General features: G+C 40.0%; 5 non-coding genes across 5 annotated transcripts; all 5 read left to right on the top strand.

Moving 5' to 3' along the window:
* Positions 1-3013: 3013 nt before the first annotated feature.
* Positions 3014-3095, top strand: trnas-gcu. Its single transcript has one exon. It is a non-coding gene; the product is annotated as a tRNA-Ser (tRNA).
* Positions 3096-3655: 560 nt separating this feature from the next.
* On the top strand, positions 3656-3737 carry trnas-gcu. The gene has a single exon. It is a non-coding gene; the product is annotated as a tRNA-Ser (tRNA).
* Positions 3738-4298: 561 nt separating this feature from the next.
* trnas-gcu lies at positions 4299-4380 on the top strand. Its single transcript has one exon. It is a non-coding gene; the product is annotated as a tRNA-Ser (tRNA).
* Positions 4381-4941: 561 nt separating this feature from the next.
* trnas-gcu lies at positions 4942-5023 on the top strand. Its single transcript has one exon. It is a non-coding gene; the product is annotated as a tRNA-Ser (tRNA).
* A 595-nt stretch (positions 5024-5618) lies between these two features.
* Positions 5619-5700, top strand: trnas-gcu. Its single transcript has one exon. It is a non-coding gene; the product is annotated as a tRNA-Ser (tRNA).
* The last annotated feature ends 300 nt before the right edge of the window (positions 5701-6000 follow it).

The raw sequence follows: 6000 nt of genomic DNA, 5'->3' as shown, positions 1-6000 counted from the left end.
TTCATCCAGGTGTGATCTACCTAGCCTGTCAGTCTCTACCTGTGAGGGATTTCATCTCCATTTAGGCCCAAAAACTGGAATCAGTGCACAGGAAAAATAAATATCTCTATCTTAGACATGATAGTTTAAGCTGCTTGTCAAACCTCAAAGAGAGGCAGCTGAAACTTTGGATTCAAGTGAAATTACTGACAGAACTCTCTTCAGCTAAATAATGTGGATTCCTTTTGATGCATTTGCTGTTTCATTCAATCACATGTTTGCTTTGCAGAGAGGACTCGGCTTGCGTGGTTGTGCAGTAGAAACAGCTGATTCATTCAGCCCACTGTTCATAACAAGACTATTTTTGGTTTCAGCATTCACAAGGATGCGCTCACCAAGAAAAGCAACAGACTATTTGCTGCCTATCACTTTGTCAGTTTGTCATTTTTCATGTTTTCTGACGTTAATTTAGTCCCAAAAATGTGAAAGAAAAAAAATATTCTGACTTTTCCTTGAAGGCAGTTGCTTCCTTCTACATATCTGACACGTGCTTGCTGTCCTATTTTCTTGACAATGGCTTCTAGCTGAAGGCATGTGAAGGAATTAGGGACCGAGATTCTTCAGACAGAAAAAAGAAAAATATAGTGCATTCCTTTCTGCTGGGTTATAGATAAAGGAGAGGCTTTAGGAAACAAGTGGCTTTTTGGTTCTGAGGAGAAAGAGCTGCACCACAATCCGGTCACGTTTCAGTTTCCGCCGTGCCTTGGAGCTTCTTGGCAGTCCGCTGACCTCAAACAGTTGACAGGCCTCCAAGGCTGCAGCTCGGCTGCACTCCGAACAGAGGAATGGGGACATTCGCACAACTCCTTGCTCTTTTTTTCAGCTTTTTTCTTTTTTGCTACCTCTTTTCTATTTGCTTCAGGAGTGGCAAAAACATGTTTAATAAACTTAGCTAGAATGCAACATTTCAAGCCCAGACACAACTTTTACTGGATTAATAAGCTTAGTGATTTCAGAAAATAAGTAAGTATGAAGAAAAGTCTGCAGTTTTTTATTGGTTTAATGATCAGACGCCCTCTGGTGGATAAAGAGAGTTTTGCACAGGAAGTGTTCCATTTTAAAACCATGATTATTCAGCAAACGCACCTCAGTCTTCAAAGTGTCAACATGTTTTTTGTGCTTTGATGCAACTCAGACCAAATTGAGAAAATATTTTTTTAAAGCACGTCTTACTAGCACACATTAAATTAGTCCCTCCTGCATTGTTACACAATTAAAGAAATTCTGTCGAATGAATCCTAAATGACAAAAAAAAAAATTAAAAAGTATATTTCATTCTTTGCCTTTTTTTTCTTTTAGCAAAAGTCACATTTTACCTTAAGAAATTGAACATTTGCCCAGTATATTTGATAAATCTGAAAACTTTATTCCTTCCACTTGTTTTGTTAAGGTTAACAAGTTCTAAAAATCTAAGGAGATCAGGACTTGCATGTTTCGGGCGTATAGATTACAAACTTTTAACTTTAGTTACTTTTATTATGTTTCCTGGAGCTACATTTACATCATAATTATCTGTTCTGGGCATCCGCGTTTAAAAAACTCACATTCACGCAAAGCTATAAAACCGTTTAAAGCTCTGCATATAAAATGTGTTACCAATAAACATGAATTGCAATCAAACCAGGTCGAACCCTGACAAAGTAGGGACTTGGATTTGGTAGTCCTAGTGTTGTTTGCATATCCAAACAATGTGGTTGCAGCTTTTTCTCTACAAAATTACAAAACCTCAACTTAATCAAGTGGTTACAAACCACAGGAATGCTTACTATCTACAATAGCAAAGCTACTGCTAGGAACCTTGGCAACACCACATTTGCTAAGGGAAAAAAGGGGCAATTTTAAAGAAACTGCAAGACTAAATTGACAACCAAGTTGACTTGGTTCTCCTGGTGTTTGACCTTTCCAAAGGGTCAATTGGCATCCATTTTGAAACTCTCACCTATCCCTTTTTTGTATTAATGTAAACGGCTTAGATGGTTACCATGATCTGGTGTCTTCAATGAATCTCAGTCTAGCTTTTTTTTTTAGCCGTTTGATTCAAATCACAATCTGAAAACTGGCAGTCCTCAGGAACAACAAGCCTAGGTTAAAGAAGTTTTTACAAAAAGTCATGCTGTGTGATTTTTTTTCTCAAAACGCATAACATTCACCAGAAAGGTGTTTTCTTTTTGGACAAGTGGTGCCTGCATGTCTTTATTTTCCAAAAGATATTGCTTTCTATGTGGTGGAAATGGAGAAAGTAAGGGGCAGTAGTATCTCTTCAACAGCTAAATGACTCTTAGCAATGTTACAAAACAATCTTTTGAAAAAAAGTGTCAGTTTTCATTCATAGACAAATTGCAAGGGGCCAGGCTTTGATCAACATTTGACACTACCAATGTTGCACGCATGGGTTCGAATCCCATCCTCATCGCTTATGATTGTGTTTCAAGCTTACCAATGTCGTCTAGTTACTACGTTCTTGTGCCACTCTAAATCCTCTCATGATTCCAAAGGTTGTGGGCATGTTTACATTTGAAAGATGTTTGTATGAAAGCCATTTGGAAAGTATGTTTTCCTCATGGCATCCAAAAAACTGCAGGCAGGTAGTATCTCAAGAGTCTTTTGAAAGGAAAAGTGAAGTTTCATTCATTGGCAAAATGCAATGGGCCAGCCTTTGATCACCATTAGACACTCCCAATGTTGGAGAATGAGGGTATCGATCCCTCTACCTCTCACATGCTAAGCAAACGCTCTACCATTTGAGCTAATTCCCCTATATCATTCGTGGCATTTTTTTGGAACAAAACTCCTGCGAACCTTGTTGCATGTCAACACAGTGGTGTTTGATGTCTTGTTTTTGTTTGTTTTTAGTTGTTCCATCCAAAAATCACCAACTCGGTTGAGTGGTTGAAATGAACACGCTACCTCAGCATATGACATGCCATTGAAGACATATGACACTAGCCATATCTTGAAGCACATTAGGAAGGAAGATGAGGTGTCCGAGTGGTTAAGGAGATGGACTGCTAATCCATTGTGCTTTGCACGCATGGGTTCGAATCCCATCCTCATCGCTTATGATTGTGTCTCAAGCTTACCAATGTCGTCTAGTTACTACATACTTGTGCCACTCTAAAGCCTCTCATGATTGCAGAGGTTGTGGGCATGTTTACATTTGAAAGATGTTTGTATGAAAGCCATTTGGAAAGTATGTTTTCCTCATGGCATCCAAAAAACTGCAGGCAGTAGTATCTCAAGAGTCTTTTGAAAGGAAAAGTGAAGTTTCATTCATTGGCAAAATGCAGCAGGCCAGGTTGTGATCTCTATTAGACACTCCCAATGTTGGAGAATGAGGGTATCGATCCCTCTACCTCTCACATGCTAAGCGAGAGCTCTACCATTTGAGCTAATTCCCCTATATCATTCATGCCATTTTATTGGAACAAAACACCTGCGAACCTTGTTGCATGTCAACACAGTGGTGTTTGATGTCTTGTTTTTGTTTGTTTTTAGTTGTTCCATCCAAAAATCACCAACTCGGTTGAGTGGTTGAAATGAACACGCTACCTTAACATATGAAATGCCATTGAAGACAAATGACACTAGTCATATCATGAAGCATGTATAGAGGCAAGATGAGGTGTCCGAGCGGTTAAGGAGATGGACTGCTAATCCATTGTGCTTTGCACGCATGGGTTCGAATCCCATCCTCATCGCTTGTGATTTTGTCTCAAGCTTACCAATGTCGTCTAGTTACTACATGCTTGTGCCACTCTAAAGGCTCCCATGATTGCAAAGGTTGTGGGCTTGTTTACATTTGAAAGATGTTTGTATGAAAGCCATTTGGAAAGTATGTTTTCCTAATGGCATCCAAAAAACTGCAGGCAGGTAGTATCTCAAGAGTCTTTTGAAAGGAAAAGTGAAGTTTCATTCATTGGCAAAAAACAATGGGCCAGCCTTTGATCACCATTAGACACTCCCAATGTTGGAGAATGAGGGTATCGATCCCTCTACCTCTCACATGCTAAGCGAGCGCTCTACCATTTGAGCTAATTCCCCTATGTCATTCATGCCATTTTTTTGGAACAAAACTCCTGCGAACCTTGTTGCATGTCAACACAGTGGTGTTTGATGTCTTGTTTTTGTTTGTTTTTAGTTGTTCCATCCAAAAATCACCAACTCGGTTGAGTGGTTGAAATGAACACGCTACCTCAACATATGACATGCCATTGAAGACATATGACACTAGACATATCATGAAGCATGGTTGGAAGGAAGATGAGGTGTCCGAGTGGTTAAGGAGATGGACTGCTAATCCATTGTGCTTTGCACGCATGGGTTCGAATCCCATCCTCATCGCTTATGATTTTGTCTCAAGCTTACCAATGTCGTCTAGTTACTACATGCTTGTGCCACTCTAAAGGCTCCCATGATTGCAAAGGTTGTGGGCTTGTTTACATTTGAAAGATGTTTGTATGAAAGCCATTTGGAAAGTATGTTTTCCTCATGGCATCCAAAAAACTGCAGGCAGGTAGTATCTCAAGAGTCTTTTGAAAGGAAAAGTGAAGTTTCATTCATTGGCAAAAAACAATGGGCCAGCCTTTGATCACCATTAGACACTCCCAATGTTGGAGAATGAGGGTATCGATCCCTCTACCTCTCACATGCTAAGCGAGCGCTCTACCATTTGAGCTAATTCCCCTATGTCATTCATGCCATTTTTATGGAACAAAACTCCTGCGAACCTTGTTGCATGTCAACACAGTGGTGTTTGATGTCTTGTTTTTGTTTGTTTTTAGTTGTTCCATCCAAAAATCACCAACTCGGTTGAGTGGTTGAAATGAACACGCTACCTTAACACATGAAATGCCATTGAAGACAAATGACACTAGACATATCATGAAGCATGGTTGGAAGGAAGATGAGTTGTCCGAGCGGTTAAGGAGATGGACTGCTAATCCATTGTGCTTTGCACGCATGGGTTCGAATCCCATCCACATCGCTTATGATTTTGTCTCAAGCTTACCAATATTGTCTAGTTACTACATTCTTGTGCCACTCTAAAGGCTCCCATGATTACAAAGGTTGTGGGCTTGTTTACATTTGAAAGATGTTTGTATGAAAGCCATTTGGAAAGTAGTTTTTGCTCATGGCATCCAAAAAACTGCAGGGCAGTAGTATCTCTTCAACAGCAAAGTAACACTTAACAATGTTACAAAAGAGTCTGTTGAAAAGAAAAGAGAAAAGTCAAGTTTCAGTCAAAGGCAAATTGCAAGGCTTTGATCGCCATTGGACTCTACCAACATTGGAGAATGAGGGTATCGATCCCTCTACCTCTCACATGCTAAGCGAGCGCTCTACCATTTGAGCTAATTCCCCTATATCATGCAAGCCATTTTTTTGGAACAAAACTCCTGCGAACATTGTTGCATGTCAACACAGTGGTGTTTGATGTCTTGTTTTTGTTTGTTTTTAGTTGTTCCATCCAAAAATCACCAACTCGGTTGAGTGGTTGAAATGGACACGCTACCTCAACATATGACATGCCATTGAGGACAAATGACACTAGACATATCATGAAGCATGGTTGGAAGGAAGATGAGGTGTCCGAGTGGTTAAGGAGATGGACTGCTAATCCATTGTGCTTTGCACGCATGGGTTCGAATCCCATCCTCATCGCTTATGATTTTGTCTCAAGCTTACCAATGTCGTCTAGTTACTACATGCTTGTGCCACTCTAAAGGCTCCCATGATTGCAGAGGTTGTGGGCTTGTTTACATTTGAAAGATGTTTGTATGAAAGCCATTTGGAAAGCAGTTTTTGCTCATGGCATCCAAAAAACTGCAGGCAGGTAGTATCTCAAGAGTCTTTTGAAAGGAAAAGTGAAGTTTCATTCATTGGCAAAAAACAATGGGCCAGCCTTTGATCACCATTAGACACTCCCAATGTTGGAGAATGAGGGTATCGATCCCTCTACCT

The sequence above is a fragment of the Oryzias melastigma genome, linkage group LG7 (genome assembly GCF_002922805.2).
Source record: "Oryzias melastigma strain HK-1 linkage group LG7, ASM292280v2, whole genome shotgun sequence".
NCBI classification, from domain to species: domain Eukaryota; kingdom Metazoa; phylum Chordata; class Actinopteri; order Beloniformes; family Adrianichthyidae; genus Oryzias; species Oryzias melastigma.
This window is presented reverse-complemented; position numbering and strand designations above follow the sequence as displayed.